At 38.5% G+C, this 12,945-nt stretch overlaps 2 protein-coding genes across 5 annotated transcripts in view; one reads left to right on the top strand and one right to left on the bottom strand.

The window, feature by feature from the left end:
- Positions 1 to 12,945, bottom strand: part of GLRA2 (glycine receptor alpha 2) — a 321,026-nt gene that overhangs the window by 7,972 nt on the left and 300,109 nt on the right. The gene's annotated exons all lie outside the window — the stretch shown is intronic.
- The window catches only part of FANCB (FA complementation group B), a 197,886-nt gene that overhangs the window by 162,387 nt on the left and 22,554 nt on the right, over positions 1 to 12,945 (top strand). The window contains exon 14 of the mRNA XM_063703003.1: positions 12,734 to 12,809. The gene's annotated coding sequence lies outside the window, so the exon portion shown is untranslated. The remainder of the gene's footprint in view (positions 1 to 12,733; positions 12,810 to 12,945) is intronic.

Genomic DNA, 12,945 nt, shown 5'->3' with positions numbered 1-12,945 from the left:
TTAGAGATTTAAAAAATGAGAGGCATTAAAGAGGTGAAGGCAGGGTTTGGCAATGTCTGAGATAGGAGGGTTTGCTGCAATTGAGGGATGCAACTGAGGCCTGGCATACAGGGGGAGTGTGGAGTGAGACAATGTTTCAGAAATGAACCAGGGGCTACATCATATAGGGCCCTGTAAACCAGTGTCTGATGAAGCTTTATTTTGAGAACCAAGGGGAGCCATAACTGGCTTTTAATGGAGATTGCATGACATAACCAGATCAGCATATTGAAATAAATCACTTTGGTTGCCATGTGGATGACTGCCTAGAGGAACGCAAAAGTGAATCCAAGAAGTTACAAAGCTACAGCAATGGTCCAGATGAGAGATGATAATGATTTGGATTTAATGGGTGGTGGTATAGGTAGAGAGCAATGTGCCAACTGGAGACATAGAGGGGCAATCAACAGGTCTAAGAGATGGATTGGAAATTGTCAAGGTTAACCTCCAGCTTAAACCACTAGATGGATATTAATGCCATTCAATGAGAAAGAAGACACCAAAAGAGGATCACATTAAGTTTGGGGAAAATAATACGACTGAGGTGCACTTGAGACATTCGAATAGATACATGGGGTAGGTGATTGATTGCAGTGGACAGTCTGTAACTCAGAGAGATCTCAGCTGGAGGCATACACTTGGTTATATTTTAATGCATGACTGGCAGTCTTTTCAACTCCAAACTGTTTACAAGACAAAAAATACTGAAGGTGACTTATGCTAAAATCAGCCATTAGCCAATACAGTTAAAATTATTCTTTTAAATACTTTTCAAGTTTTACCCAGATAAGGCAATACTTGTAAATAATTTTGGATTCAAAATAAATCTTTGCTCTGATGCTGAGGATAAAATGAAATTATAAGTATCATTCTGCATGTCAGCTAAGTATTCCAAAGGAAGCTTTATGGAGTAGCCATGGTTTAGGTCAGCTGGTGGGATCCCCTACACTCATTCTGCAGGGCCCTCTCAAACTGGTCTGTGGATAGCATAGTGGCATGTTGGCAAGGCAAAGAGAAGAGAAGCAGTTCCCACTTCTCCTCTGCATGCTTCCATATGTCATATAGAAGTCACAGACTGTATTATATTGTGTTTGCCAAAGATAGCCACAACAATATCTCCCATCCCATATGCTTTTTTCTTAACAGTATTATCATTGACACTCTTTCCATTGAGACATGGGGTCTGTATCCCCTCCACTTGAGTCTAAGTGGGCTTGTGACTTGCTCCTAATCAACAGAATTTGGTGGAAGTGACACTAAGTAACTTCTAAGTCTAGGTCATAAAAAGTGATGAAGCTCCAATCCTGGTGTGCTTGGAACCATGAGCCACCATGTCAACTGTCTGACTGCCCTGAGACCACCATGCTATGAAGAACTCAAAGTAGCCCATGTGGAGAAATCACATGGAAAAGCCCTGTGAGTACATGAAGAAAGAATGATGCCTGGCCAACTCCCAGCTGTTCCAGCCCCAGCTACTGTCTGACTGCACCAAGAGGAGAGACCCCGAACCACAACTGCCTAGCTGAGATCTTCCCAAATTCTTAACACACAGAAAGTGTGAGAGATAATGAACTGCTTGTTATCGTTTTAAGCCACTAAGATGTTGGATGATTTATTATGCAGTAATAGATAGCTACACAGATAATTGATGCTGTATCAAAAACTGAAATGTTGTGGCATTATCTTTGGGACCAGGCAGCAGGCAGAAGCTGGAAGGCCCTCAAGGAGGTTGTTGGAAGGCTAGGAGGAAAGAAAGGCAATTGCTGTGGAAAGCTGGAGGATGGGGAAAAGTTTACCAACATTGTTTCCTGTGGTAACATGGAAAATAGAAAATATACTTAATAAACCTCATCATCTACCTAAGGAGATTTCCAGATAGAGCACTGAGGATACTGCTTGGCTTTTAGCTGCTGATACCAAACAGAGAGAGGACAAAGAACTGAAGAACAGGCCATTAAGTGTCCAAGTAGAAGTTGGAGGAAATGTAAAGGATCCAGAATAAGTCTTTTCAGCCTGCGAAGGGTCCTCAAATCAGAACAGGCCTCAGGGGAAAAAATCATATACAGGGTGGGACTGTACGATTCTTTGTTAAAACCTGAGAAATATCTAAAGCAGTACCTGATAAGCTCTTTCAGACAGGCAATAGGTCTTATAAGGATCATAAGAACATGCCTTACAGATTGTCTCCTCTAAACAATAAGCTTCTACGAATATTAAGGGTGTTGGGCCACACAGCATACTCACAGGGAGCCTAAGATGACAAGGGCTTATAATTGACAAATAATAATTGTATATATTTATGGAGTATAATGTAGTGTTTTGTTGTGGAATGATTAACTCAAGGTAATTAACATATCCATTACTTCACATACTAATCATTTTTTTGTGGTGAGAACACTTAAAATCTATTCTTTTAGCAATTTTGAAATGTACATTATTATTAACTATAGTCACCATGCTATGCAATGCATCTCTAAAATGTAATCCTCCTGTCTAACTAAAACAGGGTTTATCTTGAAAATATTTGTGAGTATAGCTTTTGTCTAATGAAGTGGATTATAAATTTATATATAAGCCCCAACAGTATTTTTTTTTTTGAGACAGGGTCACACTCTGTCACCAAGGCTGGAAGTGCAGTGCCATGATCACAGCTCACTGCAGCCTTGACTACCCAGACTCAAGTGATCCTCCTGCCTTAGCCTCCCAAGGTGGACGGGTCATGTGCCACCATGTCTGGCTAATTTTTTTGTAGAGGTGGGGGTCTCACTATATTGTCCAGGCTGGTCCCAAACTCCTGGACTCAAGCAATCCTCCTATCTTGGTCTCCCAAAATGCTGGAATGACAGACATGAGCCAACATGCCCAGCCCTGCCCCCAACAGTTTTTAAGGAATTGTATGTTTGGACTGAAAACAACAAAGATAGTATAAAATGAAAGGAGGTCTTTAGACTCCTAATCTTTTAAAGACAATAAATAGACTAAAAAGGTTACTCAGTGGCAAACAAGTGCCCCTTCTTATAGAAAAAGAAAGATGTTTCAAATAGCAGAATAAGAGTCCAGAGAGCAGACCCAAAAACTAGAGAGGACAACCAAGGAATATATCCCCCAAACAGGGATCTTCCAACATGGACCTTTCTAGGTCTCAGAATTCCTGTTAACTAGTGACTGCTCTGTGCCTCTTGTTCCCCCTATTTTTGAATGGAAGAGTCTATAACAGTTATCCTCTGTATATCTCCATATTGTCTGTTGAGTAAGTGGAGCAGATACCTTGTCTCTTTAGTTCCCAGGTTTTCATTTTTAACTGTACCCAAAATGCTTAACCTGAGATGCTTCATTTGACTTAAATGATGAGATCCTGAGTTTTGAGCTACATTTAAATTTTTAAATATATTTTAATGGACACATAATTGTACATGTTTATGAGGTAAGGGTGGTATTTCAATACACGTGTACAATGTGTAATGATCAAATCAAGTTAATTAGTATATAAATCACCTCAAAACTTAATCACTTTGTTGTGTTGATAACATTCAAAATCCTCTCTTCTAGCTCTTTGAAAAAAATACAATAAATTATTGTTTACTGTAGTGCTATAGAATACTGAAACTTGTTCTTCTTATGTAGCTGTACTTCTGTATCTGTTAATCAAACTGTCCCTATTCCTCACTCCTTTCTACCCTTCTCTTCCTCTAGTAACCACTATTCTACCCTCTACCTCTATGAGATCTACTTTTTCAGCTCCCAAAAATGAGAAATTGTAGTATTTCTCTTTTTCTGCCTGACTTATTTCCCTTAACATAATGTCCTCCAGACTCATCCATACTATAAATGACACGATTTGATTTTTTTAAGACTGAATAGTACTCCGTTATGTATGAACACTACATTTTCTTTATCCATTTATCTGTTGATGGATATGTATGTTGATTTTATGTCTTGTCTTTTGTAAATAGTGCTGCAGTAAATATGGGAGTGCAGATATCTCTTTAACATACTGTTTTCCTTTCCTTTGGATATAGAGCCAGTATTGGGATTGCTGGATTATATGGTATTTCTATTTTTAGCCTTTTGAGCTATACTGTTTTCCATAATGGCTGTATTAATGTACATTCCCACCAACAGTATATAAGAGTTCCCTTTCTTCTGTATTTTTGCTAGCATTTGTTATTTTTTGTCTTTTTGATAATAGCTATTCTAACTGGGGTGAGATGATATCTCATTGTGATTTTGATTTGCTTTTCTCTGATGACTAGTGATGTTCAGCATTCTTTCATATACCTGTTGGTCATTTGTATGTCTTCTTTTGAGAAATGTCTATTCAGATACTCTTTCCATTTTTAAATTGGATTATTTGGATTTTTTGCTGTTGAGTTGTTTGAGCTCCTTGTATATTTTTGATATTGATCCCTTATTGGATGAAGAGTTTGAAAGTATCTTCTCCTATTCTTCAGGTTGAGCTGCATTTTAGTTCAATACCTGTAATCAATGTTTCACCTATTGAAGTCTTTTATAGGTCATTAATTATTTCCCCTTACCCAGAAAATAAAATACAACACCAATAACAAAAAACAGCTTTCTATTTTACTATTCCTGTAGGTGTGCATTTAATATTGGTGGTCTTGGAAAAGGGAGTGAGCATATTTTGCACGTGGGAGGGATGTGAATTGTTGTGGGAAGAGGGTGGACTGTGGCAAAATGTATATGTCAAAGATGGCCACAACAATATGTCCCATTCACATGGTTTCTTCATTGTGACTTTGAAGCTCTTCCTACTGAGAGTTAGGGGTCTATGTCCCCTCCCTTTGAATCTGGGCAGGCTTATGTTTGCTTGTAAGTAATAGAATGCAGTGAAGATGACACTGTACGACTTCCAATGTTAGTTCATAAAAGGCAATGCAGCCCTGCCATGTTCACTGGTGCACTTGGGCCTGGAGTCTTGGGACACCATATAAAAAATCCAACTACCCTGAGGCTGCCATGCTGTGAGGAAGTCAAGCCACATGGAAAGACTATGTGTAGGCACTCTGATGAGCAGTCTTAGTCTTAGAGTTTTCCTAGCCTAGGCACCAGACATGTGAACAAACAAGTCTACAGATGACTAACTCCTAGCTGTCAAATAACCATGTGTCTTTGAATCGTCCGAGCTAATATGTCAGACATCATGTAGTAGAGACAAGTCATTCCTACTCTGCCTTTTACAAATTCCTGAGCATAGTAAGATGGTTGTTTTGTGCCAATAAGTTTGAAGTGGTTTATTCAGCACGGTAACTGGAACAGGCTATTTGAGTCATCATTGTGCCAAATATTACACTTTCAATAGCTGGTTATCTAAACCTAGAATTCCTGGCATAAAGTAAGATAAATATTACAAATATATGGGATTGAATGTGTTCCTGATTGACCACTGGCTGGCTTTTCAAATTTAAAAGTAGGACTAAAAATGCCAGTCTAAGTACAGTGTTGGTGAAAACTGCTCTGTAAGTCATGCTAGGTAAACTGGCTAGTGGCTCTCTGTGCAGTGAGCTGCCTGTATCTTATCTTAGTCACTTGAGATACAGCATCACTGCCTAAGGCTCCAATATCCACCCTACTATAGGCATCAATCATATCCCTGAAGAACTAGCAGCACTATAATGTAATGTCATATTGATAGAGAATGTAACTTCTGCTTGAAAAATAAACATCTTGACTTCATCTCAGTAATGATACATTAGCAGGAAACCAATGTCGTACCCGATGACATTCTCAGGGGTACCATTTCAGAGAATCACATTTACTCATCAGCCTATCTCTCCTCTGTTATAAAACCAAACACAAGTGTGCTTCCTTTCAAAATAAGTATCTGAACCATATAAAAGCAATAAATCAGTGGATGATTTCTTTGAAATTGGATTCATAACTGAGTAATCTAATGCGTGCTCAAAAAATTATTGATAAATCCTTGTTTATTGACCGATGGGTTTTTTTTTTTTTACTTTACAGAAGGATCTTCCAGTTGCTAGTAAATCCAAGCTCACCTAATTCATGATGTACTCCATATAAAGTGATTTATACTTAACCTTTTCTATAATATCTGCATTCCACAGAGTTGAATGTACTCATAACTATATACAACTCTATGACAAAATAAACTTAAGAAAGAAAGATGATCTCTACAAATAAATATTAGAGCAGGCTTATGCACAGGTAAAGATTGTGAATGAATGCAATCAAAACTTGACCTGGTTAGAAAAGTGAGCCCGTGTCCTATAAGGTAGTTTAATTATTTCAATTTAAAATGATCAATGAGAGGTAAAACTGTGTGTAGGAGTATATATAAGAATTAAGCCTAGGTAAAGGACTTGATATCTACTTTTTTTTTTTTTTGTTACTTTCTTAAGTGAAGAAATTGGCAGAAGGATAAAAGAAGAGTGAAATGGCAGAAGTATCTCTTGGATGTGGCTGACCCTGCTTCTCTCACCTTGATGCACTTGAAAGCTTCTCTCTGTACCCAGGCCCTCCACTTGGAGGGTGCCCCCAGTTACACTGACCTCATCTGTCAATCCATTCAATTTACTGACCATCGGCAGTAATGTTGAATAAAGAAGCTCCTATTATAGGGCAGGCACTGGACTTGGCTCTGGAAGCACATAATTAAGATATACTTCTAAACTTTGGACACCTCAGATTTGTTGTTGCTTTTTTTGAAGGGGGCATAAATAACGAAATAGAGTATAATAGGAGGCATATTTTTGAGATATGTACAAAGGTTTATTGGGGTTCAGTTTAGCCTGAAGTCTCCAGAGTTGGTGAAGGTATTGATGGTAACGCTGCTGAGACATACAAGGCGATGTGCAAATCATCCATGATTCTCCTATTCTGAAAAAGACTTTCTAGTTACCTATTGGTTTTAGGTATTAATTTCCATTTTTCTTTTTATTATTTTCTTTAATATTGCTTCCCATTCATATTAAAGGATAGATGCCCAAGGACTCTGGATTTTGATAGCTGATTTCCACTATTATCTTTGCTCACCAGAGGGGTGAGCTCCTGGGAGCATGTCAAAATTAACTCTGTAGCCCTATTCTCTAGAGTACATTGCCTGGTTCCTAATCATTACTCAATAATTGTGTTTGTAGTGATCCTCTTAATTCTAAGTAAGGACACAGAAAAGTCGTGCTCCCTGGGGGAAGGGAGAGGACAGCAGTTGTCTCCTGGCAGATAACTCTCTCTTTACCAATTGTAGTCCTTTCTGCAGCCTCTGGATCAATCTTTCCCCTCAAAGAACTTCCATCCTGTTCTACTCACTTTAAATAGACTGGATATTGCAGAGGAACAGAGGAAATCACTGGGCTAGAATCTGAAAGGCTTTGGTTGAATTCACATCTTTACTATAACCTAGATGTGTGAGGTTGGGACAGTCCCTCAATTTTTTTTTGTTCTTCAATTTCCTCATCTTTAAAATGAAGAGATAGGACATTTGGCCATTTTCTGAATTTGTGGGTATAGGACTATAATGTGGCTAGTATGTTGCCTTGAGACTAATCTCTAGCTGGTTGATATATTTAAGATTTTTCTTCCCAACCAGGGAGTAGACACATGCAAATAAGGGTTTTATTGTCTTCTTTCAACCCCTGCCCTGAGACCTTCTGACAGGGGCAGCTTCGTGAGTATGCATACTATACAGTCACACAGTGCCCAGTGCTTAGAAGGGTCCTGTGCTTGGCTTAATGCTCTGCTATAGCCATGTTGACATTCATAATAATTTTTAAACAAGGGACCTACATTTTAATTTTGCACTGTGCTACGCAGATTATGGAGCTATCCCTGCCTTCTACTTTAGTGGAATAGATGCCGTTGGACCATTGCTTCCATTTCAAGACTTAATACTTTTCAACAGTTTCTCATCTCCTTAATGACCACTCCCAAGCTCCTTTGTGTGACATTCAAGGACCCCCATGTCCTGCCTTACACCTACTTCTCTCATAGGATTACATGACCTTTGACTATAAACTGCTTCCCTTTATATAGAATAATCCTCACCTCTTTTTACCTGGTAAACTCCTTCAAGTCTTTTAAGATTCTACTCTGCCATTATTCCATTCAGAATGCCTTTTCTTGACCCCTGATCCTGAGCCATGGGTTCCTCCTTACCTCCTGTAGTACATGTCTCCATAATGGAATCTACTGCATCATATTAAATTCAACTATTTACATGTCTGCCTCTTTCGTGTAACTTTCAAGTGCAGGGGCCCGTTCTGACATATTTTGATATCCCCAGTACCTAGAATAATACTTGGCTGAATCTTCCTACATTGAATGTATATATGTATAAAGTAAAGGCTTAAGTGAATGGTAATATGAAAAAAGTATTTTGTAACTTGAAAAGTCATTTCCTTGCTTATTTACCGTATGGCTTATTTTTGCATACTGGATTTATATAAAATTAGGGCAAACCTAAGCTTAACAATGTCACTCAATAACTGAGGTATTCTATTTTTGAAACACCGTCCATTTTTTTGGCCAAGTATTAAGCTCGTGAGCAGCCACATAGTGTGAAAATTAGATTCACCCTGTTAAGAATCTTATAAGAAAGTGCATACTTATTTGCAAGGAAAACAAATGGAATAGACAAAAATTTTAGAATATAAAGACTTTTTTTCATTTATGTATCTGTTTACAATTCAAAATAATAAAGCTAGTTAAATGAAAAGTCAATACATATTAGATATATTCAAATATTTTACCAAATAAATTTTGATCTTATCAGTTAACACCCATAGCAAAAGACTAAGGAGTATTTGTATAACATTAGGGTATTTGAACTCATATTCTATTCATTTGGGTTTAGCAAGGAAAGCAAAATCCCTGTAAATCTATAGTAATTACCAAACATCTGTTTTTAAGTCTTAAAATTCTAATTAATGGAATATTCTCTTCATAAATCTCTTAAAACAAATTAATACCTGCACTGTGGTGCTTTGTACCATTTAGCTATCATTATACAACATCACCTTCATTGCCTTGATCACACATGTTATTTTTACAAGCCTCATGCATTTAAAAATGCCAGTAGGGCCTCTTATTCATGACAGACTTCACCCCCAGTAGTGGGGAAAATGTATGGGCAGGGGAGAACAAACAGAACTCAGTTGTGGTATGAGCAGAAATCTTGGAACTGATGTTGCCACAGCCTGTAAATGGCTGGGGTGGCGGCATAGGGAGTTGAGTTGGGCTATACAACTCCTAGTTACCACCAAAACCCATTCTTTATTTCTTCTCATAATGGTGGATCTTTCTTTAGTTCAAGGTTGCTTACCTGCAGGAATATTGATACTTGGGGCTAGATAATTATTTGTTCTTGGGAACTGAGCTTTGCATTTCAGGATGTTTAGCAGCCTACATGGCCTTTACCCACTAGATGCCAGTAGCACCCCGCCCCTGAACTGTGACACCAAAAATGTCTCAAGACATTGCCAAGTGTCTCCTGGATGAGTAAATCAACCCTACTTGAGAACCCCTGTTTTGGCTGGTCATAAATGTGTACGTGGAAAGTCTGCATATTCTAGCCTCCCCTACACCTATGTGGGGCTAAGCAATATATCTAGTATCAGGAAATAGAATCAGTTCAAGCTTCAAACCAGGAAATAGAATCAGTTCAAGCTTCAAACCAGAACCTAATAACTTCTTGCCATCTCCAACACTACTTGCTGGTCTGAGCCACCCCTTGGTGGCTCATCAGGATAATTCCCACCAGAATTATTGCAGTAGTCATCTACATGGTCTGCTGGCTTCTAGACCTGTCCTCCCAACAATAGTGTCTATTTTCAACATAGCAAATAAATGGATTCTGTTAAATTTCCAGTCAAATCAGGTCATCTTCAGCTGAAAACTCTCCAGTGGTTCTCCTCATAAGTCCTTGTAACATCCCCTTTACCTCTCAGACCTTAACTCCTGCTGTTCTCCCTCTAGCCCAGGAGTCAGCAAACATTTTCTGTAAAGGGCTAGATAGTCAACTTTTTAGGCTCTGTGGGCCATGCAAACTCTGAAGTCTTTGTCTTTTCAATATATATTTTGAATAGAATTTTCTGTAGTGAAATATATATTTCACTCTTCTTTGGATCATACCTCACCTACAGCACCACATTTTAAATGGACTAGAAGTAATTGTTTAAAAATAGTTGTTTGGCTTTCTGTTCAAAATCTATCAAGCAGAAATGTTTTCATTTAATGTCATCTGTAGCCTTAGAGAGTAGTTTAGAAATGGATAATATGGCTGTGATATTTCAATTCCTCATAAGAGAAGCAATGCCTTGCATATGGAAATTCTTTCACAGCAGTTTCTGTCAATTCTGCTCTAGCTAGAGTGCTCGAAAGACACACAAAATTCTAAGAAGCATGAAGGTGAACATCTTCCATCTGGAGTATGAGCTGTTTGATTATTAATATCATTTGCCATCTGTTCAGGGTGCAAGGTGAATGTTGAGACTGGATGGGTCAGGTGATTAGGGGATGAACCCACTACTAAACTCAAAACAATAATAACAGCATCAGTGACAAATCACATCAAGCATTTGCTTGTTTACTAACTTGGATGATCCTGACTGCCAAATTCTCTAGATCTTTATTGTGCTTCAACTTCTCTCTCTATATATATCCACACACTTGGTGCCAAAGTGGTTATTGTATGGGATTATCTGTTGTTTATCTGGCACCACCACTCCTTAGGCATCTGCCTAACGCTGGGAAGAACTACATTTCCCAGAATTCTCTTCTGAATTGGTTGCAGGTTAGGATTTTTCAGTAAGAGAAACTTGGAAGATCTGGAAAGCAGAAAGGAAGCAGAGGCTATTACTTTTGGGAATCACTGGGTTCAGAAGAGGCTGCTTTGTTAGACACGGTGGCTAGACCTTTCTGTGGACTCCCACTTTATGATCTTACTTTGGTGCCTAGACCTGGTGACTTCTCAGATTTTTCTGTGAACACTTGGTTTTCTACTCAGAACTTCATGTTAAGTCCCATCCTTTGACTATTGCCTTTTAGACCTTAATCTCCCCAGTTACTCCCCCACATTCATATAAAGCCTAATTTCTATATTAAACCCTTGATTTTGGTACTACTTTTAATGTCTTTGTCTTCATGACTATACCCAGATGGATACAGGTATACAGTTACTCCAGACTTTTAACTACAAAACGCCATTTTAATGCAAGTAACTATAGTTTTTTTTTTTTCAATTAAGAGTGATTATCTTAATGTACCAAGCGTTGGACAGAAACAAGGATAAAGAAGACAAAATCCTGCACTTGAAGTCAGTGTGCGATTAGTGGAGGGGATCTAGAACATGTAGACGAGTGATTCTCAACTAGGGTCAGTTTTGCCCCCTAGGGGATATTTGGCAATGTCTGGAGACATTTTGGTTGTCACAACTGGGAGAAGGTGTTTTACTGGCATCTAGTGGATAGAGGCCAGGATACTGCTGAACATCCTGCAATGCACAAGATAGGCCCCACCACAAAGCATGAATTATCGAGCATCAAATCTCAACAGTGCTAAGGTTGGGAAACCCTGATACAGACAAATGACTATAATATAATGTGATACCTGCTCTGGCAAAGGAACAGACCACCAGATACTATGGAAAAGGTAATGTTATGCCAAGGCAATTGAAGGAAAGCTAGATGGCATTTTTTTCTATAATAACATGACAAAATGCACTGCCTCTGCCATTTGGCCATTAGTTGGTATCTTTTAACCATCTGGCATCTTAATCGCGGAAGATTTGTTACAAAGGACAGAAACTCACTCGTAGCTTAAATAAATGGGACTGTCTTTAAGGAATTATTATAAGCAAATTATTGTAAGATAATCTCATAAGTTTCCAAGGATAGGGAAGCAATGCCCTGTAAAGGTGAGAAGCCTGGGCTCTGGAGCAAAAACTCTGGTTTCAAATCTTGGCTCTGCCACTAACCATTGTGGGAACTGGGTAAGTCACTTTAACTACGTGCCTCAGTCTCTTTTGTAGTAAAATAGAGATGATATCTCCTTCCTTAGAGGGTTTTTTGAGAAGATTCAGAGAAATGTACATTAAAAGTTTACATGCCTGGTATATAGTGTATGCTCAATAAATGTTAGCATGATGGTATACACAGGGCTATCTAGCCCAGGAGCTCCAATGAGCAAGTCATGAAGTGAGAGTGTTCTCAATTTCTCAGGGCTCATACTCTCTCCAATTTCTGCTCTTCTCTTACCAGGTTCCCATAATCATGCATGTTCCAATCAGGCCACACCGCCTCAGCTCTATGTGAAACTGTTCAACTTAAGTCCTCACTATCATCTAATTAGAGTATCAGAACCTCTGTTTGAATTCTTGAAAGAGAGAATCTCATTGATATTCCAATTTATAAACAGTTGTGCCTGGGTCACTGGGTAGAAAAAGGGGTAGGATTATGAGATACAAACAGGACAGATTGAGAATAAGTTTGGGGGCAAGGGAACCCTCCCAGGGTGGTGAATGTTCCTGAAAGTGACAACACATGAGGAAGCATAGAAGGAACAAGAATAGAAGGAACAACAAAAGGCTGGCCTTGGGAAGAGATAAGCCTGGCTGATATGACAAGTATTTTCAAAAGAATGAAGGGCTCTTTTGAGTTCACTCATATTTGTATTAATGGCTCCAAGGAAACTAATCAGAGACTATTGGTTGATATTACAGGGAGACAGAATTCAACTCTATATGAGGATGAACTTTTAACAACTCTGACTGAACATGGAACATACCACCTTGGAAGGTAATGAACTCACCATTGCTAGAAATAGTCAAGTATTCAGCCATTTGTTGGAAATGTTGAATGGGTTAGGGGACTAGGTGAAAATTTATATCTCTTCTATTTATGGAGTCTCTGTGTGTAAAAACTGCTAAGTTAA

This window comes from Gorilla gorilla, chromosome X (assembly GCF_029281585.2).
Source record: "Gorilla gorilla gorilla isolate KB3781 chromosome X, NHGRI_mGorGor1-v2.1_pri, whole genome shotgun sequence".
NCBI lineage: Eukaryota > Metazoa > Chordata > Mammalia > Primates > Hominidae > Gorilla > Gorilla gorilla.
This window is presented reverse-complemented; position numbering and strand designations above follow the sequence as displayed.